Here is a 24,128-nt window from a genome sequence, read left to right on the forward strand (position 1 = left end):
TCTAATTTATAACACCCCCACCACTCCCAATGCTGGGGATTAAACCCAGGGTCTTGTGTATGCTAGGCAAGTGCTCTACTGCAGAAGTACATGTATAGCACTTACTTTATTTAGAGACAGGGTCTTGCTAAATTACCCAGGCTGCCATAGCCTCCCAACTAACTGGGATTGCAGGTGTATACCATTGCACCTGGCTCTGATTTGTACCTTTTTTGCAGTCAGAAATATATTGTAAACATCTGTGTTGGTAAAGGATGGCATTTGCCTCAGAGGCCAGTTGGTAGTGAATGAGGAAGCACATTCTAAGGGTAGTAGGGAATTGTGGTGAGCAGGGTGAACTATCAAGTATATGCCTTATAAAAAGGATCAGTGAACTTGTGATTTTTGAAACCAGAAATTTGAATTTTAATGTGAAATTTTCTGATATTTATTGATTTTTTTAAGAGATGGGGTCTCACTTGAATGCCTAAGCTGGCCTTGAAATACTAGTCTCAAATGATCCTCCTGCCTCAGCCTTCCCAATTATGGGGGCTATAGATGTCTCGTACATTTCCTGATTTTTAAATTTGGCACTGATTTAAAACAATTTTTTGTGCCATTTTACTGATTTAAAAAAAAAACAACAAACTATCTGGGACTGAGAATGTGGCTCAGTGGCAGGGTGCTTGCCAAGCATGTGCAATGCCCTGTGTTTGATCCCTAGTACCACAGAAGTACACAAAAATAAAAAATAAAAAAACACCACTGGGTTGGGGCTATAGCTTAGTGGCAGAGTGCTTGCCTAGCATGTGTGAGGCACTGGGTTTGATCCTTAGCACCACATAAAAATAAATAAAATAAAGGCATTCTGTCCATCTACAAATACAAAAAGAAAAAAGAAAAATTCAGAACAAAAAACAAAACTCTGTCACCTACAGACCAGAAATGTCCTGCTGATGTCTGATTTTTTTTTTTTTTTTTAAATTTTAATTTTTGGTATCAGGGATCTGGGAATTAAACCCAGGGGGTAGCTTTGTCACTGAGTTATATCCCCCAGCTCGCTCGCTGTCTCTCTTTTTTTTTTTTTTGTACCAAGACTGAACCAAGGAATGTTTAACCACTGAGCTGCATCCCCAGCCCTTTTTCTTTTTTCTTAATTTTTTTTTTTTTAGTTGTATATGGACATAGAACCTTTATTTTATTTATTTACTTTTATATGGTGCTGAGGATCGAACCTTGTGCCTCACATGTGCAAGGCAAGTGCTCTACCAATGAGCCACAACCCCAGTCCCCCCCAGCCCTTTTTCTTTATATTTTATTTTTTAAACCCAGGGGCTCTTAATCATTGAGCCACATCCCTAGTCATTCTCCTGCCCCTGCCCTTTTTCTTTTTCAAAAAAAATATTTATTTTTTAGTTGGACACAATACCTTTATTTTATTGTTATGTGGTGCTAAGGTTTGAACCCAGGGACTTGCACATGCTAGGTGAGTGCTCTACCACTGAGCCACAATCCCAGGCCCATATATATATATATATATATATATTTTTAGTTGTAGATGGACATAATAACTTTTATTTTGTTTTATTTTATTTTGTATGTGGTACTGAGGATCGAACCGAGGGCTTCACACATGTGAGGCAAGCACTCTACCACTGAGCCACAACCCCAGTTACCCCAGCCCTTTTTTGTATTTTATTTAGAGACAGGATCTCACTGAGTTGCTTAAGGGTAAGTGGCTGGCTTTGAACTCAGTGATCCTCTTGCCTCAGCCTCCTGAGCTGCTGAGATTTACAGGTGTGTGCCACCATCCGCAGCTCTTTTTATTTATTATTTTGAGACAGGGTCTTACTGAGTTGCTTAGGGCTTCACTAAATTGCTGAGGCTGATCTCAAACTTGTGATCCTCTGCTTTAGCCTCTCAGGTCACTGGGATTATAGGTTTGTGCCACTTTCATTGTTTAAATAAAATTTTGAATATTATTGAGGCATAATTTTGGTATGGTAATATATGTTCATTTCTAGTATTCTTCGACTTCAGTGAGTGTTGACAAATCCATATATCTCTGCAAACCCTTCCATCATAGAAAGTTTCCTTGCTCTTCTTTCCAGTTCATTGCATCTTGCTTTCTTGGGCAGACAGCCACTGATCTTTCTGTCCTTGTAGATTAAATTTGCATTTTTTAGTGTTTCATATAAATGCAGTCATAATATATAGTCAATCTTCATTTTTCATGGAGTCTGTAATTTTGAGTGAGCCTACCTGCTAGAATTTATTTGTAACCTTAAAATCATTGTTTTGAGTGCTTTCTCCATCATTCATAGATAAGTACAGAGCAGGGGAAAATTTGGTGTTGCCTGTTCCCAGGTGAGTTCAAACAAGGTGAAACTCTTTTTTTCGGCTGTCATACTGTAAATAAGTGTCCTTCTGTTGTTATTGTTTTTGCATTTTTTTTTTTTGTTGTTGTTGTTGGAGATTACAGTGCTTGAAATGGCTCCCTAGTGTGCTATTTGATGTTCCTAAGCACAGGAAAGCTGTGATATGCCTTATAATATATATATTAGGTGAGTTTTATTCCAGCATGAGTTGTAGTACTCTTGACTATGAGTTTAGTATTAATTAAATCAGTAATATCTATTAAATAAGCAGACTTTATTTAATTTATTTGGTACCAAGGATTGAACCCAGGGACACTTAACTACTAAGCCACATCCCCAGGCCTTTTGTATTTCTTATTTTGAGACAAGGTCTTGCTGAGTTGCATAGGGCCTTGCTAAGTTGCTGAGGCATCTTAGCCTCCTGAGCCTCTGGGATTATAGGCATGCTCCATTGAGCCTGGCAAATAAGCAGTCTTTAAACAGAAACATTCATAAAAAGTTATATATTGATTGGTTGATGAAAATGTTGTGACTAGGAGCCAGGCCTAGTTGGCACATGCCTGTACTCCCAGGCTGAGGTAGGAGGATTGCAAATTCAAGGCCAGCCTGGGCAACTTTGTGAGACCCTGTCTCAAAACAAAAAGTTAAAAGGACTGGGAATGTAAGGCCCCTGGATTCAGTCCCCCATACTGGGGGGTGAGGCTGTGGTGTGATCAGTGATTTGGAGGAACTTAACCATTTATTTCTTTTTGGTGCAGTAGCTCACTCAGTATTGGATAACTCAGTGTACTTATTGCTTTATAGAACATAATTACCATCCATAAGGAGAACTGACTGTGAATAGTCTTTTGTGTCAAAGAACCCTTACTTAAGTGTTATGGATTTTAATTTCTGAGAGGTGCAGATAAGATGGCTATTCATACTTTAAATCCCAGTTTTATTAAAGGTCATTTTGACAGGTTGTTTATTAGGATAGTCTGGAATATTTCATTCTGTTTCACTATTGACTTCTTGGGCCAGTGTTCAGTGACTAGTTTCTTCATATAGTTAAGAACTTGGAGGGCTGGGGCTGTAGCTCAGTAGCAGAGTGCTTGCCTAGCACTGGGTTTGATCCTTAGCACCACATAAAAATAAACAAAAGGCATGTTGTCCATCTACAACTACAAGGAAAAAAAAAAAGCTTGGTTATCAGAATCTCTGAAGGAATTAAATATTAAATTGATTCTTCCTTCTTTTTTTTTTTTTTTTTTTTTGGTCCTGGGGGTTGACCTCAGGGGCACTTTACCGCTGAACTAGCTACATACCCAGCCCTTTTTATTTTTGAGACAGGATCTCACTAAGTTGCTGAGGCCGGCCTCAAACTTGTGATCTCCTGTCTCGGTCTCCTGAGTCACTGGGATTACAGATGTGTTCCATCTTGTGTGGTTAAAATTGATTCTTATGGGGCTGATGAGATGACTTTTTTTGGAGAAGGTATGTAAGAGAAAACTTTCACATAGGACTTGGTTGAAGTAAGAAATTTATTCTTTCAATACTGTTTTTCTGGAGGATGTTTTATTAAACATTTTAAATGTCTTTATTTTGCTTTTAATTCAGTTAAAATAGTTTATTGGAAGAAAATTGACATGTAATATTCCTTTTATTTGACAGGTATCTTTATTTCCTGGTCTGTATGTTTTTTCTTTTGAATAATTAAGTCAGAAGGAATTCCTATTGTAATGGCCCTATAAGACAAGTACATAAAATGTTATATATTATTAGGCTGGGGTTGTGGCTCAGTGGTAGAGCACTCACCTAGCATGGGTGAGGTACTGGGTTCAATCCTCAGAATAATAAAGGTATTGTGTCTATCTACAACTAAAAAATAAAGGTTACATACTGTGTGTATGTGGGACACTGATTTTACATTTGAAGGGTTGAGGATGTGGCTCAGTGGTAAAGTGCTTGCCTGACATTTTACATTTGAGGAAACAAATGAAGATATTCAGCCAGGGCATATCACTGCTTAGACAGCACCCATGTTTTATAATGATAGAGAGTTCTGTCTTGGAGTGTTCATTTAAGCACTGATTTTTTTTCTTCCCTCAAATGATTAGTTTGTCTTGTTGGATTTTTGTTTTCTTTTTAAATGACTCTTATTGAGACATAAAAATACATACAAAGCACCCAAAATTTGGTGATTTTTTTTTTAAACGTGTGTATATTTTTGTAATGATCACCCAGATAAAAAGTTAGAACATTTAAAGAATTTTCTTAATAGGTTTTATTTTTTAGAGCAGTTTTAGGTTCACAGAAAAATTGAATGGAAAGTACAGAGTTCCCATGTGCTAGATGTACCAGATTTGTTACAATTTTGAATCTGCATTGTCTGGTTATTGTCACTCAAAGTTCATAGTTAACATTAGGATTCATTTTTACTGTACATTCTGTGACTTTTGACTAGTGTACAAAGACATGTATTCATCTTTACCGTATCATAGAGAATATAGTCACTGCCTTAAAAAATCCTCTGTATTCCACCTGTGCATTGGTCTCTCCTCCTAACCCCTGGCAACCATTGGTTTCTTTTTAAAACTATGGAGATAGTTTTGTCTTTTCCAGAATGTCATATAGTTGAAATTATACAGTATGTAGACTTTTTAGGATTGACCCCTTTACTTAGGAATATGCATTTAAGGTTACTCCAACTCTTTTGGTTTAGTAGCTCACTCTTTTTTTTTTTTTTTTTTTTTTAAGCCCTGAATAATATTCCATTGTCTGTGTGCTACAGTGTATGCATTTATCCATCGAAGGATATCTTGGTTGTTTCCAACTTTTGGCACTTTAGAATAAAGTTGTTATAAACATCCATGAAATTAATTTTTTTATATACAAAATAGATCTTGATGTTTGGGTTTTCCTTAAAATGAAGTTTTTTTTTTTTTTAAAGATTTATTTTTTTGTTGTAGTTGGACAAAATACCTTCATTTTATTTATTTGTTTTTATGTGGTGCTGAGGATTGAACCCAGGGCCACACACATGCGAGGCTCAAGCACTCTACCACTGAGCCACAACCCTAGCTCCAAAATGAAAAGGTTTTTTTTTTTTTAATTTATTTTTTAGGTGTAGATGGACACAACACAATGCCTTTATTTTTATGTGATGCTGAAGATTGAACCTGGGCCCCACCTGGGCTAGGCAAGTGCTCTACTGCTGAGCCACAATCCCAGCCCCATGAAAAGGTTTTTAAAAATTATTTTTATACTAAAGGAAAGCTCTTTCCCCCTTTTTTCATTCATTCATTTTCTACCACTGAACAAAACCCTTTTTAATTTTTGTTTTTTTTTTTTTAGTTGTAGATGGACACAATGCCATTATTTTATTTATTTATTTTTAAGTAATGCTGAGGGTTGAATCCAGTGCCTCACATGTGTGAGGCAGATGCTCTATCACTGAGCACAACCCCAGCTCCAACTTTTTAATTTTTATTTTGAATTAGGGTCTTATTAAGTTGCCAAGACTGTCCTTGAATTTGCAATCTACCTGCCTCAGCTTCACAGTTGTGGGTTACAGGTGTGCACCACCATGCCCAGCTGAAAGTTGTTTTTAACTTTGAAAACTGGGCCTTTATATTTGTCTTGAATTTAGATGGATGTTTAGATTCAGAATCTGTTATAAGGTAGGCCATATATAGCTGTCTTCTTTTTCTGCTTTAGCCTTTATTTGCTTATATTCTGTGTGCTTTAGTTTTTGTTTTTTTTTGGTAATGGTTAGTCCTCACACATGCTCAGCAAGTTCTTTAACACAGATATACTGCCAGCGGAGTTTTTTTTTTTTTTTTTTTTTTTGTGTGTGTGTGTGTGTGTGTGTGTGTTGGGATGGGTGGGTATCAGGAATTGAACTCAGGGGCCCTCTACCACTGAGCCACATTTCCAGCCCTATTTTATATTTTATTTAGAGACAGAGTCTCACTGAGTTGCTTAGCACCTCGCTTTTGCTGAGGTTGATTTTGAATTCAAGATCCTCCTGCCTCAGCCTCCCATGCCACTGGGATTACAGGCATGTACCACCACGCCTGGCTTAGTTTTTTCATGTATTAAATGTAGGTAACTTTTTCTTTTAAAAAGCTTTGTACCCTGGGTGATAGCTGGGAAACTGGGCTATGGAGAGGTAATTGTTTTTCCTGGGAAAATGTACTGGGCTATGGAGAGGTAATTGTTTTTCCTGGGAAAATGTAGTCTATGCTGTTGTACAAGCTTTATTACAATCTTTGTAGCTCTAAATGAAATATTGACCCATGTCAGCTGTAAAGGAGCTTACATTTTGTACCTGTTGGTAAAACGTGTGTGTGTGTGTGTGTGTGTGTGTGTGTGTGTGTGTGTGTGGTGTGCTGGGGATGGAACCCAGGGCCTTATGTGTCTAGGCAAACCACTCTACCACTCAGCTACACCCACATCTCTAAAACTTCTTGATGATAAAAATCCTAAGAATCTGAGGGTTAATATGATGAACATACCAATAAAGTATCATAAATTCCTTTTAGGTAAAAGAACTTAGAAGTGATAAAACTAAATCAAAACCATTTCTTTAGGAGTTTTGTCTTTTCAAGAATTAGAATGCAGACTGCAAAATTATACCTGTAATCCCTGCCACTTAGTAGGCTAAGGCAGGAGGATCACAAGTTCCAGGCTAGCCTGGGCAATTTAGCAAGACCCTGCCTCAAAAAATAAAAAGGACTGAAGATTTACCTCAGTGGTAGAGTGCCCTGGGCAGGGTGAGGGGGAATGGGATCATAACCTTTGAACAGAGAAGGTAAAAAAATTTTTTTTTCAGTTGTAAGTGAACACAATACCTTTATTTTATTTATTTATATGTGGTGCTGAGGATCGAACCTAGGGCCTCACACATGCTAGGCAAGTGCTCTATCACTGAGCCACCACCCTAGCCCCAGAGCAGTTAAGATTTTTAGTTGTTGTTCAACCCAAAATTAAGATAAAATCCTTCATTACAAAAATGTTTGGTTAATTGTTTCTGCAGCTGTTGATTTGAGTAATAAATCATGAAAATCAGCCAGGGGACTTTGTTTTTCCTCTCTGCTAATTAAGAGCCCTTTGGTAGTAGTACCCTTTGGTCCTTGTAGCCAATATGATTGCTGTCAGCACTGAAGACTGTGTGAGTGGCCCTGGTACACTGCAATCTTACTTTGCTGTACTTTCTCCCCAGGTCAGTAAATTTTTTGTTTTTTTTTTTAAATTTATCATTACTTTAGCTTTTTATTTTAAAAAATTGAATTTCTGACTTAAATGTCGTTGGAGCCCATAGAGGCTCAGCTTTGGGGAAGAGGATAAACCCTCTGTTTTGAGTTGATTTTTAACGTAAATAACTATTGCTGGATGTAGATGTTGTGCTTTTTCTCTTATTGCCTATGGAAATCAATCCCGCCCCCGCCCCTTGTAATGAACCTAGGGAAATTCTGCACTAAACTTCATTTCCACCCCTCTTTTTTCCCCCCTTTTCTTCTTTCTCTTTCTCTTTTTCTTATTTTGAGACAGGGTCTTGAACTTGAGATCCTCATGCTTCAGCCTCCCAAGTTGCCAGGATTTCAGCATGCTCCACCATATCAGCTCATGTTCAGTTTTTAGATATTGACTAAAAACTGCAAAAAGTAATTGATTTTTTTTTATTTTTTTTTTGGTACCAGGGATTGAACTCAGTGGTACTTAACCAATAAGCCACATCCCAGCTCTTTTTTATATTTTATTTAGAGTCAGGGTCTCACTGAGTTGCTTTTAGAACCTCCCTAAGTTGCTGAGGCTGGCTTTGAACTCTAGATCCTCCTGCCTTAGCCTCCCAATCTTCTGAGAACCACTGTGTCCGGCCAGTAAGTGACTTTCTTAAGGACACACTGTGGATTAAGTCCAGCCTGGAGGCTGAGGCAGAAAGATTGCAAGTTTGAGGCCAGCCTGTGGAATTTAGCAAGATCCTGTCTAAAATAAATAAAAAGGGCTGGGAATGTAACTCAGTGGTAAAATGCCCCTGGGTTTAATATCCAGTACTGCAAAACAATCAAATGCCACCTGGTTTTGAAATGCTCGTGTCCTCACCATTCATTTTCTCTTCCTCACACTCTTTGGCTTTTGCTTCCTTGCAGAATGGAAAAGTGGTGTTGTCTCTGAAAGGTTTGGGGTTCCCACATCATTTTGCAATGGCAGTAAACTGAGCAAATGATCTTATAAGGTGTGTACTGCATATACAAAGTGACACTTGCTTTTCTTTTTTTTAAGTTGCTGCTGAACCTTTATTTTATTCATTTACGTATATGTGGTGCTGAGAATTGAACCTAGTGCCTCACACATGTGAGGCAAGCACTCTACCACTGAGCCACAACTCCAGCCCCTGACACTTGCTTTTCTAGACTAGATTGAAAAGACAGATCTCGGTGCTTTCCTGGCAACCTGGCAAGGAGAGTGAATGATAGTGTTTTAAGTGCTTTCTAGCTATGGAACCTTTCTTATCAAGTCAGCTGACTTTTCTGTCTATACTTTCTTGTGATATTGGGTTGAAGAAACTACCACTAAAAAAAACACAAAAAAACCTACTTTCCCTACCTCAGAGTTGATCAGATGAAAGGGAAGTGGTTAACTTATGGCTTACTTTAGTTTTTCAAAACTTATTGAGAATAGTTTGGTTTGTCAGTTGCAGTCTTGCCTTGCCTGCATCAGTCCATTCCACATTATAGCCAGTGCAAATATGAGTCATTGATCTTTTGTTGAAATTCTGCAGTGACTTGGGTCAGGACTCACCTTCTCATTTTGGTAGTTGAGACACTTCATCATCTGCTCCTGTCAAATATCTCTTGACCCTCCAGCTTCAGATGTTTCAGGTAACAGTCATTCTCTCCCTTTTGGGCCTTTGTCCATGCTCTTATCTTCACTCTTTGTTTTTTTCCCCTCTTGCTAACTCTGGTTCTTTCGTATCTCAGTTGAGATGCCATACCCTTTAAGAAGTCTTTCTTGACCCCCACTTTTCATTTTGGTTGATGATACAGTATTATTATACCATCACATCATTACTATACTCTATTAAAATTGCTTGTTAATATCTCATCTTTTCCTGCCCTCTATCCTGATTTAGTTCTTTGAAGGCAAGAACTAAGTATATTAATATAATATACAGTAGTATAATATATACAGTCTGACTCTTTGTAGGCATTCAGTTTATATATATTATATATATATATATGTTATATATATGTGTTTTTATATATATATATGTTAATTTTTTTTAGTTGTAGATGGACATAGTACCTTTATAGTACCTTTATTTATTTATCTTTATGTGGTGCTGAGGATCAAACTCAGGGCCTCACACATGCTAGGTGAGCACTGTACCACTGAATCACAACCCCAACCCTCACTTTATATTATATTATATGAATTTTTTTTTTTTTTGGTACTGGAGATTGAACCCAGGGGCACTCAACCACTGGGCCACATCACCAACCCTTTTTTATATTTTGTTTAGATTTAGGGTCTTGTTAAGTTGCTGAGGCTGGCTTTGAACTTTTGATCCTCCTGCCTCAACCTCCTGAGCCTTTGGGATTATAGACATGTGCCACTGTTCCCATCATGAATTCTTTGTCTTTTGGTACTGGGGATTTGAGCTCAGGGTCACTCAATCACTGAGCCACATCCCCAGCACTGTTTTGTATTTTATTTAGAGCCAGGATCTCCATGAGTTGCTTAGCACCTGACTGTTGCTGAGGCTGGCTTTGAACTCAGGATTCTACTGTCTCTGCTTCCTGAGCCACTGGGATTACAGGTGTGTGCCACCACGCCCGGCAATGAATTATTTTTTTATAGTTTTTTTGGTGGATTTTAATTTAATATGATTCCTAATTAATTTGGTGACTTTATAATTGCTATTTGGACAAAAAAAAATTGGTTTGGTAGTTTATTCTGATACCTGTTTATAAAGACTTGCACTCAGTTGGAGGATGTTGTATGGGTCAGGGCCAAGCAGCACACTAGATATTTCAGGTAAGCACAGGATATACATAGGCCATTTTGGTTCACTGTTTGTCCTCCATGCCCCCTCGTGACAGTGCAGCAAAAATTAAAGTGAGTTCATTAGCATAGAAAATATGATGAATACACTGGGCATGATGGTGTACACCTGTAATCTCAGTGACTTGGGAGGCTGAGGTAGGAGGATTGCAAGTTTGAGGTCTGCCTGGGCAAGTTAACAAGATCTTATCTCAAGGTAAAAATTTAAAAAGGCTAGGACTGTAGCTTAGTAGTAGAGTGCTCCTCAGTTAAATTCCCATACCATACACACTAAATAAATAAATAAATAGAATAGAATTGGATTAAATAACAAGAACTAAGGGTGTGGCTTGGTAGTAGAGGGATGTTAGAAGTCAACCCTCTAGAAATTGCTGTAAGTCTACTTTCTAGGATATTGGAGAAAGCCATTTACAATATTTATCACTCAAAGTACTTTGTCTTGAAACTGCTTGAGTCGGGTATCAGGAAACTGGTGGCTTCTGCACTGTGGGAATCAGAGACTGGGCAGTGGCTGTGTGTCAGGAGAGTTTACTGAGTTGATGGGGGCCTGGTGAGAGGAGCATAGTGAAACAAGGTAGAGAAACTTCTTTTACATTATCATCCCTGTAATGTCCTCTATTGACAAGCCTTAACATAAGCTAACAAGGGAAAAATATTTGATGGTTTCATCCCCATTTTTAAAGAAATATTTATTTTTTTAAAATATTTATTTATTTATTTTAGTTTTCGGTGGACACAACATCTTCATTTATTTTAATTTTTATGTGGTGCTGAGGATCAAACCCAATGCCCCGCACATGCCAGGCGAGCGCATTACCACTTGAGCCACATCCCTAGCCCCGATATATTTATTTTTTAGTTGTAGTTGAATACAATATCTTTATTTATTTATATGTGGTGCTGAGGATCGAACTCTGCCTTGCACATGCTAGGCAAGTGCTCTACTGCTGAGCCACAACCCCAGCCCAGGGCAGTGATGGGTTGAGTTTGGAGGCAATATAGTAATAACTGACAAACTCTATTATTAGAGTTAAATGAACAGCTTAATAATACAATAATAAGCATTTTTCTGATCAGGCTCCTCTTTTCTTTAATATAGGGATTGGTTTAAACTGCCAGGATTCTAGCCAGGGATAACCTATTCTCTGTTTTTTCCTCATCAGAGTTTAGTTTGTACTGTTCTAAAACTTCATAAAAGTGGAATCATAAACTTCATAAAAGTGGAATCATACTGTATGTACTGTATGTTCTAAAACTTCATAAAAGTGGAATCATAAACTTCATAAAAGTGGAATCATACTGTATGTACTCTTATACATTCGTATGCATTCATATACTTGTGTACAGTATGCTGCTTTAGTTTATTCATGCTATTGAATCAGTTTAATTCTTTTTATTGCTGTATAGCATGTCATTGCATAAGCATTCAGTTTGTTTAAGCTCTTGTTTATGGAATCCAGGCTGTTTCCTGTGTTTGACATATGAGTTAAACTTCTGTGAACTAACTCTTTTCTACAAGTTGGTGTTTTGTTTTTTTTTTATATAATATGTCTACTTCTATAAGAAAGTTTAACACCTTTTTCAAAATGTTTTATACTCCCACCAATCATATGAAAGTTGTAGCTGTTCTTCATATTCAACAAGATTTAGTATATTGTCAGTGTTTTTAATTAAAAAAATTTTTTGTAGTTGTAGATAGACAGAATGCCTTTATTTTGTTTTAATATTTATTCTTTAGTTGTAGTTGGACAGAATACCTTTATTTATTTATTTTTATGTGGTGCTGAGGATCAAACCCAGTGCCTCACACATGCTAGGCAAGTGCTTTGCCACTAACCTATAGCCCCAGTGTTTAACCATTTTGGTAATAGCATAGTAATATATACTGTAGTTTTAATTGACTACTAATGATGATAAGCATGTTTTCCCATACTTTTTTTTTTTGGTACCAAGGATTGAACCCAGAAGTATTTTACCACTGAGCCCCATCCTCAGTTCTTTTTTGGGGGGGGGGGGGTGGGGGCGGGGGACAGGGTCTTGCTAAATTGCTGAGGCTGGCTTTGAACTAATAATCCTCTTGCCTCAGTCTCCTGAGTTGCTGGGATTACCACCGGTATGCACCACCGTGCTTGACATTCCCAATCTTTTTTTTTTTAAATACTTATTTTTTAGTTATAGGTGGACACAATATCTTTATTTTTATGTGGTGCTAAGGATCAAATCCAGTGCCTCATGCATGGTAGATGAGCGCTCTACCTCTGAGCCACAACCCCAGCCCCTCCCAATCTTTTTTAATTTTTTGAGAGACTACATCTTGCTAAATTGCCTAGACTGGCCTTGAATTTGTGATCCTCCTGAGTTGCTGGAATTACAGGCATGCTGCTACCTTGCTCAACCCCTGAATTTGTATTATTTTTCTTTGTGATATATTTATTTAAATCTTTTGCCCATTTAAAAAAAACCTGATTTTTAAAAAATTAGTACTGTTTTAGAAGGTCTTTATGTATTCTGGGTACTATTCAGTGTTTTGTGATTATTTTCTCTCAGTTCATGGTGGTTTTCCTTTTTCTTTGTTTATTTTTATTTTTATTTTTTGTTACTGGGAATTGAACTAAGGGACACTCAGCCACTGAGCCATATTCCCTGGCCTTTTTTGTATTTTATTTAGAGACCCTTCTCAGGGAGTTGCTTAGTGCTTTGCCGTTGCTGAGGCTGGCTTTAAACTTGTGATCCTGTCTCAGTCTCCTGAGCTACTGGGATTATAGGCGTCCACCACCTTGCCTGGCACTTTTTTTTTGTTTTTGTTACATTTTAAAGATCAGATGTTTTCAATTTTGATGAAGTCTGATTTATTAATTTTTTTGTGGTTATGTCTGAAAAATCCTTGCCTATCTCTAGATCTTGAAGAATTCTAGTAGGTCTTTAAGTCAGATAATACAAATCATCTGTTTTTACCTAGAAGTTTTATAATTTGAGCTTTTACATTTAGGTCTCGGATCCACCTTAAATTAGTTTTTGTGTGTTGGGTGAGATTGGGATTGCATTCATCTCCTCCACCCCACCCCCACCAATATCTGATTGTTCCAGTACCAGCAACACTTGTTGAAAAGACACATTTGTTATCTGTTTCGGAGTAACACATTTGTCCCAAACATGGTAGTTTAAAACAGGAAACATTACTTTTGTTTCTGAGAGTTGGAATTCAGGAACAGTTTAGCTGAGTAGTTCTGGCTCACAGTCTTATAAAATTGCAGTCAAGATGTCTTCTGGGGCTGCAGTCATATGAAGGCTTACCTGGGGCTAGAGGATCTGTTTATGTAAGATGACTTGCTCACATAGCTGTTGGCTGGAGGTCTCAGTTTATACCTGTGCCTGCCTCAAACGTAAGGCTCTGGGTATCCTCATGGCATGTCATTTCTCCTGCAGAACAAATGATTCAAGACAGAGTAGGGAATAAGCCGTGGTGCCTCTAATGAACTGGTCATACACTTGCACTTGCACTTTTCTTTCTTTCTTTCTTTCTTTCTTTTTTTTTCTTATAGCATCTTTCTGTATTGTCCACGTTGCCCCTGAACTCTGTGCTCAAGTGATTCTCCTGCCTCTGCCTCCCAAGTATCTAGGAGCAGCTGAGACCATAGGCATGTTCTACCATGCCCTGCTGCTTTATTCTTTTCATTCAAATTGAGTTACTAAGTCTAGCCCATAGTCAAGAAAAGAGTGGGGGGGCTCCACCTTTTGGAAGAAAGAATGTTAAAAAAAAAAAAAAATGACATAGTTTAAAACCACCAAAATTTTCTTTCCCCATTGGTTTGCTTTGATATTTTTGTCAAAAAAAAGCAGTTGACTGTAGGGCTTGGGATGTGGCTCAGTGGTAGAGTACTTGCCTAGTGTGTATGAAACCCTGGGTTCAATCCCTAGTACCACAAAACAAAAACTATACATCTTGATCTCAAGTTCAAGGCAAGCCCCTGTAGTTAAGACAGACAGACCCTCGGTAACTTAGAAACTGACCCTGTAGCTGACTCAAATAAAACATAAAAAGAAGTCAGGGTATAGCTCAGTGGTAAAGTGCCCCTGGGTTCAGTCCTCAGTACCAAAAACAAATATATACCCCAAACCGAAAACCAATTGACTATATATATGTGAGCCTGTTTCTGAAATCTGTTTTCTTTCATTGATCTATTTACCTATTATTCCAAGATACTAGATTTCTTGGTGCTATTATAATTGAACATCTTATTGTGGTAAATACACATAATAAAATTGAGCGTTTTTGGAGGGGTGATACCAGGGATTGAACTCAGAGGCACTCAATTATTGAGCCACATCCCAAGCCCTATTTTGTATTTTATTTGGAGACAGGATCTCACAGAGTTGCTTAGCACCTCAGCCTCCCAAGCCACTGGGATCACAGGGGAGCGCCACCATGCCTGGGCAAAATTGAGCCTTTTTTTAATTTTTATTTTTTTTAGTTGTAGATGGACACACAATACCTTTATTTTATTTGTTTATTTTTATGTGGTGCTGAGGATCAAATCTAGTGCCTCACACATGCTAGGAAAGCACTCTACTACTGAGCCACAACTCTGGCCTCAAAATTCAGCTTTTTAATCACTTTCCATTATATAATATACAGGCATTACTAAATACATTCAAATGTTGTGTAACCATTATGGCTGTTTGAGAACATTTTTATCTAAAATAGACACTCTGTATCCATTATAAAAATGCTCCATTTTCCTTTCCTGTACCTCCTGGTAACCTCTAAACCTACTATGTATTTCTTTGTTTGTTTCTTTTTTTTTTTTCTTTTTCTTTTTTGGTAATGGGGATCCAACCCAGAAGCACTTGCCACTGAGTTACATCCCCCGACCTTTTTATTTTTTATTTTGAGACAGGGTCTTGCTAAATTGCTAAGGCTGGTCTTGAACTTGAGATGCTCTTGTTTTGCCCTCCCCAGTTGCTTGGATTATAGGCTTGCCCTACCACACCTGGTTTGTTTTATATATTTCATGAAAGTGACATTATTAGTGTCTGGCTTATTTTACTTAGGAAAGTGTTTTCCAAGTTCATCTGTGTAATGTACATTACTAGAATTTCATTCCTCTCTAACTCAAGTACTAGGGATGGCACCCTAGTCTGGCATCATGTTATTAGGTAAATGCTCTACTATTGAGCTACATTCCCAGCCCCATTTCTTTTGGATACAGACCTAAAGGTAGAATTGTTGAATCATACAGTAAGTCTTTGTTTAGCTTTTTTTGTGTGTGTGATGCTGGGGTTGAACCCAGGTCCTTAAGTATACTAAGCATGGATTCTACTATTGAGCTACAATCCCTAGCATGTATGCTTAAGCTTTTTGAGTTTTCCGTAGTCATATCTTTTTTCATTCCCACCAGCATAGCACAAGTGTTAATATTTCTCCACATTTTTGCTAACACTTATTTCTGATTTTTATTTTGTTTTATGTAACCTGAGGGTGAATAGTTTCTCATGGCTTTGATTTGGGTTTCCCTAATAACTAATGTCATTGAGCATCTTTTACATTTTGTTACCATTGGTGAATCTTCTTTGGGAAAATGTCTGTTCGAGTTCTTTGCCCTTCTCACTGAGTTGCTTAGTTTGCCCAGTTTTGAATTGGATTATTGGGTTTTTTTTGTTTGTTGTAGAAGTACTTTATATGTTATGAATATTGGCCCGTTATGAAATGTATGGTTTGCATATATTTTCTCTGAACTAAGGATGTATATAAGTCCTGTGTTCAGTTCCTAACTCTGAAAATTTTTTTTTTTTTTTTTTTTTTTTTTTTTGTAGTGCTGGGGATCACACCAAGGTCCTTGCACATGCTAAGCAAGTGTTCTACCTCTGAGCCACATCCTGAGTTCTAAAAGTGTTTAATTTTGATGAAGTTCAGTTTATCTGTGTTTTGTTGTCTGTGCTTGTTGGTGTTATGTCCAAGAAGTCATCGCCCAAACCAATATCATGAAGCTTTTCCTCTACATTTTCTTCTAAAAGTTTTATATTTTTAGTTCACTTTTTGCTTTTATGTTTATGTTCTTTGAGTTAATTTTTGTATATGATGAGTTATCCAGGTTCCCCAGGACCATTTATTAAAGATTGTCTTTCCCCCTTTTCTAAAATCAAATGTTCAGATATGTCAGAGTTCATTTCTGTGCTTTCTATTGTATTTCATTGTTCTTTTATGTATTTATTATGTTGGCATCCTGTTGTTTTAGTTACTGTAGCTTTGCAGTGAGGTTTTTGTTTTTTTGTTTCCTGCTGAGGATTGAACTCTGGGGCTTTGCACATATAATGCACATGTAATGAGTTTTTTTTTTAATATTTATTTTTAAGTTGTAGTTGGATACAATATCTTTAATTAATTTATTTATATTTACATGATGCTGAGGATCGAACCCAGGACCTCGAACGTGCTAGGCGAGCACTCTATTGCTGAGCCACAACTCCAGTCCCCCTGTAATGAGTTTTAAAATTACAAAATGTGATTTCTTCAGCTTAGTTCATTTTTCAAGAATGTGTGGCTATTTAGGGTTCCTTAAGATTCCATATGAATTTCTGGATGGATTTTTCAATTTCTGTTTAAAAAAATACTGTTGGAATTTTGATATTGTATTTGATCTGTAAATCTCCTTGGGTGGTGTTATCATTTTAACCATTAGAAAATTTATCAACAAGAGATGTTTTTCCAATTATTTAGATCTTCAGTGTTTTTTTTTAATTTATTTTTTAAATACACGACAGCAGTGGAATGAATTACAATTCTTATTACGTATATAGAGCACAATTTTTTGTATCCTCTATATAAAGTATGTTCACGTCAATTTATGCCTTTATATATGTACTTAGTTTTTTTTTGCATTACAATTCTTAATACACATATACCCCAGTTTTTCATATCTCTGTTTGTATATAAAGTATGTTGACACCCAATTCAAGTCTTCATATATGTAACTTTGTATAATGATGTCCATTACACTCCACCATCCTTGATAATCTCCTGCCTCCTCCCTTTCCCTCCCACCCCTCTTCCCTATCTAGATTAATCTAATCCTCCCATGCTGTCCCTCCTTACCCCACTATGAGTCAACCTCCTTATATTAGAGAAAACATTCAGCATTTGTTTTCTTGGGATTGGATAACTTCACTTAGCATTATCTTCTCCAACTCCATCCATTTACCTGCAAATGCCATGATTTTGTTCTTTTTAATGCTGAATAAAATTCCATTGTGTATATATGCCACTTTTTTTTTTTATTCCATTCATCCACTGAAGGACATCTAGGTTGGCTCCACAGTTGAGCTATTGTAAATTGTGCTGCTATAAACATTAATGTGGCCGTGTCCCTGTAGTATGCTGTTTTTAAGTCCTTTGGAAAAGGACTTTGGAAAAGTCCTTTGGAAAAGCCTGAGAGAAATAGCTGGGTCAAATGATGGTTCCATTCCCAGATTTCCAAGGAATCTCCATACTGCTTTCCAAATTGGCTGCACCAATTTGCAGTCCCACCAGCAATATATGAGTGTACCTTTTTCCCCCACATCCTTGCCAACACTTGTTGTTTGTCTTCATAATAGCTCCATTCTGATTGGAGTGAGATGATATCTTAGAGTAGTTTTGATTTGCATTTCTCTGATTGCTAGAGATGATGAGCATTTTTTCATATATTTGTTGATTGATTGTATATACTCTTCTGAGAAGTGTCTGTTCAGGTCCTTGGCCCATTTGTTGATTGGATTATTTGTTTTTTCGGTGTTTAGCTTTTTGGGTTTTTTATATACCCTAGAGATTGGTGCTCTATCTGATGTGTGAGGGGTAAAAATTTGCTCCCAGGATGTAGGCTCTCTGTTCACCTCACAGATTGTTTCTTTTGCTGAGAGAAAACTTTTTAGTTTGATTCCATCCCATTTATTGATTCTTATTAAGGAAGTTGGGGCCTAATCCCACGTCATGAAGATTAGGGCTTACTTTTTCTTCTATTAGACACAGAGTAAATTGTTTAATTCCTAGGTCCTTGATCCATTTTGAGTTGAGTTTTGTGCATGGAGAGAGATAGGGGTTTAATTTCTTTTTGTTGCATATGGATTTCCAGTTTTGATTGATTTTTATTTTATTCATTTATTTATATGAATCAAACCCAGTGTCTCACGTGCTAGGTGAGTGCTCTATCACTGAGTTGCTTAGCGCCTTGCTTTTGCTGAGGCTAGCTTTGAACTTACGATCCTCCTGCCTTACTCAGCCTCCTGAGCTGCTGAGATTATAGGTGTGCCCCACTGTGCCTGGTTCTTTCTTTTATTTTTGAAGGCAACAGAATTCTTTTGATGATTTTTTTTTCCTTTTAGGACTCTAGATATGTTATCCCATTGCTTTCTGGAGATTCTGGGGAGAAATTAATTGTTAATTTTATTGAGGAGCTCTGTACATAAGGAACCACTTCTGCTTTAAATATATTCTCTGAGTTGAGGTTGTAGCTCAGTCTAAGAGTGCTTGTCTACTATGTGTGAGGCCCTTGGTTCTATCCCCAGTACCATCAAAAACCAAAACAAACAGACAAAAAAAAAAAAAAAAACTGTCTGTTTTGGGCTTTTAACAATTTCATACTTTTGAAAAAATTTCTTTTTTGGTATTGGGAATTGAACCTTGAACCTCATGCATGCTGGGTAAGCACTGTACCACTGAACTATATTCACAGCCCTACAATATGTTTTTTATTTTTATTTATTTTTTTTATTTTTTGGGTAGTGTCTCTGAGTTTATCCTGCTTTGGGTTCATTGGGATTCTTAAATGCATGTTTCATATCTTTCCTCAGATTTGCAAAGTTCCTAGCTCTTGGCTTCAGGATGTTGTTCATTAGCTCCTGGGATAGGACCTGGGAATGTTAAACAGTCCTCTAATCCTAGTGATTTGGGAGGTTGACCAGGGGGATTGTGAGTTCAAAGCCAGTCTCAGCAACTTAATGAGGCTCTGTCTCAAAACATAAAAAGCAGGGCTGGTGTTGTGGCTCAGCGGTAGAGTGCTCGCCTAGCATGTGCAAGGCCCTGGGTTCGATCCTCAGCACCACATAAAAATAAATAAATAAAATAAAGGTATTGACAACTACAACTAAAATATAAATATTTTAAAAAATTGGGGAAATCCCTTAGAAATACATATTTTTAAAAAAATCATAAAAAGGCATAGGCTCAGTGGTTAAGTGCCCCTGGGTTAAATCCCAGGTATCAAAAACAAAAACAAAACAAAAACAAAAAATAATCCTTCATCTCTTATCTGGGAATAAATGGTAAAATAATTTCCATTAAATCTTTTCTCTTCTTGTTTCAAATCTCCCAGATTGTGCCAGGCTTCTATACATTCTTCTGGTATCTTGGTAAGGGATGCGCCAGTCCCTGGGAGATTGGAAGGGCAGGCTCACATTGGCAGCCTTAGGTCAGGGACAGTTCCTACATTATCCTCCTCCTCAAAGGAGAGGTCTGTGAGTATCCGTTGGACATGGACCATGAGGTTGGGGGAAGGAGGACTGCCTTCTCATCCTCATAACTGGTGTGTGTGTGTGTGGGGGGGGTTTACTGAGAATTTAATCCAGGGCACTTTACCACTGAGCCACATCCCCAGCCCTTTATGTTTTTCATTTTGAAACAAGGTCTCATTAAGTTGCTGGCCTTGAAGTTGAACTCCTCCTGCCTCAGCCTCCTAAATCGCTGGGATTACAGGCCTGCACCACTGTGCCTGGCAAGAATAACTTTTATATCAGTATCTACAGTCTTATACGCAAAAGGCAAGAATGGACTTCAATTTAAGAATTAGGGCTGGCGTTGTGGCTCAGCAGTAGAGCGCTTGCCTAGCATCTGCGAGACCCTAGGTTCAATCCTCAGCACCACATAAAAATAAGTAAATAAAATAAAGGTATTGTCCAACTACAACTAAAAAAGATAAATATATATATGTGTGTGTGTGTTTGTGTGTGTGTGTGTATATATATATATATATATATATATATTTTTTTTTTTTTTTTTTTTTGTAGAGCTGAAAAATACCATACCAGGTATTATGATACACTGGCTGGCATTTACAGGTTCAGGAGTGATCAGTGAACTCGATAACACTCAAAATAAATTTAAGTTATGATTGAAAAATTGTGAACACTAAATAGTATAATGTAAATGTAATTAGCAACTCAAAGAGGGAGGAACAGAAAAATATTTGAAGGAATAATGACTAAAAATATTCCAAATTTTTTTTTTAATTTAATTTAATTTTTTTTTTATTAGCTACACATGACATTACAATGATCTTGGCAGTTTATACATTTGAATCATTGGGATATAATTTCTCATTTTTCTAATTGTACAGATTGCAGAATCACACTGATCATAGAGTCACCTATGTACATACACAATCATAATGTCTATTCTGCTGCCCTTCCTATCCCCCCTATTTATTAAAAATTTATTAAAATTTTTAATAAATTAATATTTATTTAAAAAAATAAATATTAAAAAAACCATTAGAGTAAGTTCCCTTGGTTATATGCTTTTGAGAACATACATACTTTCAGGTTTTTTTTTTTTTTTTTTTTTTAATATTTATTATTTAGTTTTCGGCGGACACATCTTTGTTTGTATGTGGTGCTGAGGATCGAACCCGGGCCGCACGCATGCCAGGAGAGCACGCTACTGCTTGAGCCACATCCCCAGGCCCTTCAGGTTTGTTTTTGTCTGTGAATTTTCCTGACCATATCACTACTTATTTATTTCTGAATTTAATTAGAATTAGTCCTCATAAAATCAGGAGCTATACAGCTGAAACTCTGTGTGTGTGTGTGGTGGGGGGTGTGGGGGTGTGTGGGGGTGTGTGTATGTGTGTTTCTGTCAGAGTGACTTAATAATTCTTTTGGGGTGGGTTTTTTTTTGCTACCAGGCATTGAACCCAGGGGTGCTTAATCTCACTGAGTCACATCTCTAGCCCTTTATTTATATTTTATATAGAGATAGGGTCTCTGGGGCTGGGGATGTGGCTCAAGTGGTAGTACGCTCGCCTGGCATGCGTGCGGCCCGGGTTCGATCCTCAGCACCACATACAAACAAAGATGTTGTGTCTGCCAAAAACTAAAAGATAAATATTTAAAAAAAGAAATTCTCTCTCTCTCTCTTTCTCTCCTTCTCTCTCTCACACTCTCTCTTAAAAAAAAAAAAAAAAAAGAGAGAGAGAGGGTCTCTGATAACTTGGTTTAGGGCCTCACTAAGTTGATGAGGCTGGCTTTGAACTTTCGATCCTCCTGCCTCAGCCTCCCAAGCTGTTGGTATTAAAGCCTGATCACTGTGCCTGGCCTATTGTGTTCTTTCAGTTAGAATAATTTTGCTGTTTTTCCCTTGTATTGTATCAAACAGTAAAAAGCAAACCTAAGACCAAAAATCCCAAATACTGTTGTCATAATTTTATTTAGCATGAAGTGCCTGTAATTTCAGTATTTGGAAGCTGAAGCAGGAGGATTGCCAGTTCCAGACAAGCCTGAGCAACCCAAATTTCTTTTATTTATTTATCTATTTATTTTTTTATTTTTATTTTTATTTTTTGGTGGTGCTGGGGATTGAACCCAGGGCCTTGTGCATGAGAGGCAAGCACTCTACCAACTGAGCTATATCTCCAGCCCACATTTCAAATATCATAATTTTTTAAAAAACATGATACTTGCCAGGTGTGGTGGCACACACCTGTAATCGCAGAGACTTTGGAGGCTGAGGCAGGCGGATCGAGAGTTCAAAGCCAGCCTCAGCAAAATCGAGAGGCTAAGCAACTCAGTGAGACCTTGTCTCTAAGTAAAATACAAAATAGAGCTGGGATGTGACTCAGTGGGTCAAGTGCCCTGGGTTCAATCCCTGGTACCATTAAAAAAAAAAAAAGTACATGATACTTTTAGCACTTAAGTGGATGTATTTAGTTTAATTAGTTTTTGTTGTTCTTGGCAGTCCTAGGGATCAAATCCAGGGCTTTGTGCATGCTATACAAGCATTCTACCACTGAAATATACCCCCGGCCCTGATATATTTAGAAAGATAATAGAAATACTGGATTTATAGACCAATTTTTTAATGAGATTTTTGAGGAAATTTGCAAAAATACCTGTGAAATATGAAGGTACTAAGAAAGCTTCACTTGCTAAAAAGATTGTTTATCAAACCCAGGTGAGACTATAAAAATATGTTGGCCGCAGAATTTAGAATTTTGACCAAGCTTCTTAGAGTGCTTGCCTTTTGAGTGTGTCTGTACCTGCTTGACTAAAGAATGTGGTGACTAGATATTGTCTTAGAATTGCTGTGGGGTCAGTACTTTCCTAGTTTAATAGTATTGACTTTGTTCACTACCATATCTGATAGCAGTCTCATTCTTTGCCAAGACTTTTTCTTCATTGCCACTTTATGGGCTTGCTGTATTGTTGAATTAAAACATAAACCAAAAAATTACTTATATCTCCTAAATTAGGTTCAACATGTTCTTTGATCTGGTTCATTGTTTGTAGTTGAGACTGTTTGTCTCCCTGATTTCTTGCAGCCTTGTTTCTCTTTTATATCATTGAAAAAAAGAACTCTTCTTTATGGTTTCCTTTTTCTTCCAAATTTTGTTTAGGTTTTTGTTGTTGTTGCTTTTCTTATCTAGGTACATTTAATCTTGTTTTTCTTTTATATGTCAGATCTTTTTTAGAGTCAAAAAAGAATTTTATGTTCCCTTTATTTGCTGATTTGGAATTTTGTGACATGGCCAACATCCTTTGTTCTTTGTAAAGCCACATTACCTCTTTGTTCTAGCTTTGGTAGGCCTAGATTAGAAGTTTATAAACATTTTTGGTTTACAACCCTAAAAAATTAAAAAAAGGGAGAGGCCTTGTTCCTTCATGAACATTTTTCCTGTTACGTATTTGTCCTACTCTCTATATATATCTGTTTTGTACTTCATAGTACATATTCATTTATTCAGCCATATTTATTGTGTGCCTGTACTGTACCAGGTACTGTTCTTGTCACTTAAAATAATATACAGTGAACAAAATAGACAAGGACCCTTACCTTCATGGAGCTGACATCATAATAATAAATAGTGGACATCAACAGTAACTAATGTGTATCATGTCCAAAGTATACTGAAGAAAATTAAGAGTGGTGCTTGAGATCAAGTGAAGAGTTATAACAATTTCTTCTTACCTCTCACGGGACTGTGATGGTATTCATAGCACACATTGGAAGCTTGGTAGTAGTGTTCTTTCCCTGTTGTTTGCTGTTTGTTGACACCATGCTTTTAGTACTAATAGAGGTTTTGTTTAGTTTTGATTAAATGTAAATTCAAAGAATAATATCAATACACTTGACACAGATTTTTAAGTGTGTATATTTTATCATATTTGTTTCAAACTCCCCCCTTCCTCCAGGTATTGAATCTATGGGTGTTTTACCACTGAGCTACAGCCCCAGTCCTTTTTATTTTTTGAAACAAGGTCTAACTAAGTTGCTGAGGCTGGCCTTGAACTTGTGATACTCCTGCCTCAGCCTTCCATGCTGCTATAGGCATGTGCCACCATGCTAGGCTTTTTAAAAAATAAAAAATTATTGATATAGCTAATATTTTTGTTTTTTCCTGGATACCAGTCCCTTTCCTTCTCTAAAGTTGGTGCATATCATTGTTATCAATATATAGGTAAATGTGTTTGAATATTCAT

General features: G+C 37.1%; 1 protein-coding gene and 1 non-coding gene across 10 annotated transcripts in view; one reads left to right on the forward strand and one right to left on the reverse strand.

Moving 5' to 3' along the window:
- The window catches only part of Ip6k1 (inositol hexakisphosphate kinase 1), a 63,981-nt gene that overhangs the window by 7,472 nt on the left and 32,381 nt on the right, over positions 1 to 24,128 (forward strand). For 4 of the 9 annotated variants that reach the window (XM_076867128.2, XM_076867127.2, XM_076867122.2 and 1 more), the window contains one exon: positions 21,015 to 21,123. The exons of 4 other annotated variants lie outside the window; for them this stretch is intronic. The gene's annotated coding sequence lies outside the window, so the exon portion shown is untranslated. Of the gene's footprint in view, positions 1 to 10,057; positions 10,159 to 21,014; positions 21,124 to 24,128 lie in introns of all 9 variants that reach the window. One more of the 9 variants, XM_076867125.2, reaches the window with a different exon arrangement.
- On the reverse strand, positions 21,993 to 22,065 carry Trnae-cuc (transfer RNA glutamic acid (anticodon CUC)). Its single transcript has one exon. It is a non-coding gene; the product is annotated as a tRNA-Glu (tRNA).

The sequence above is a fragment of the Callospermophilus lateralis genome, chromosome 10, assembly GCF_048772815.1.
Source record: "Callospermophilus lateralis isolate mCalLat2 chromosome 10, mCalLat2.hap1, whole genome shotgun sequence".
In the NCBI taxonomy this organism is placed as follows: Eukaryota; Metazoa; Chordata; class Mammalia; order Rodentia; family Sciuridae; genus Callospermophilus; species Callospermophilus lateralis.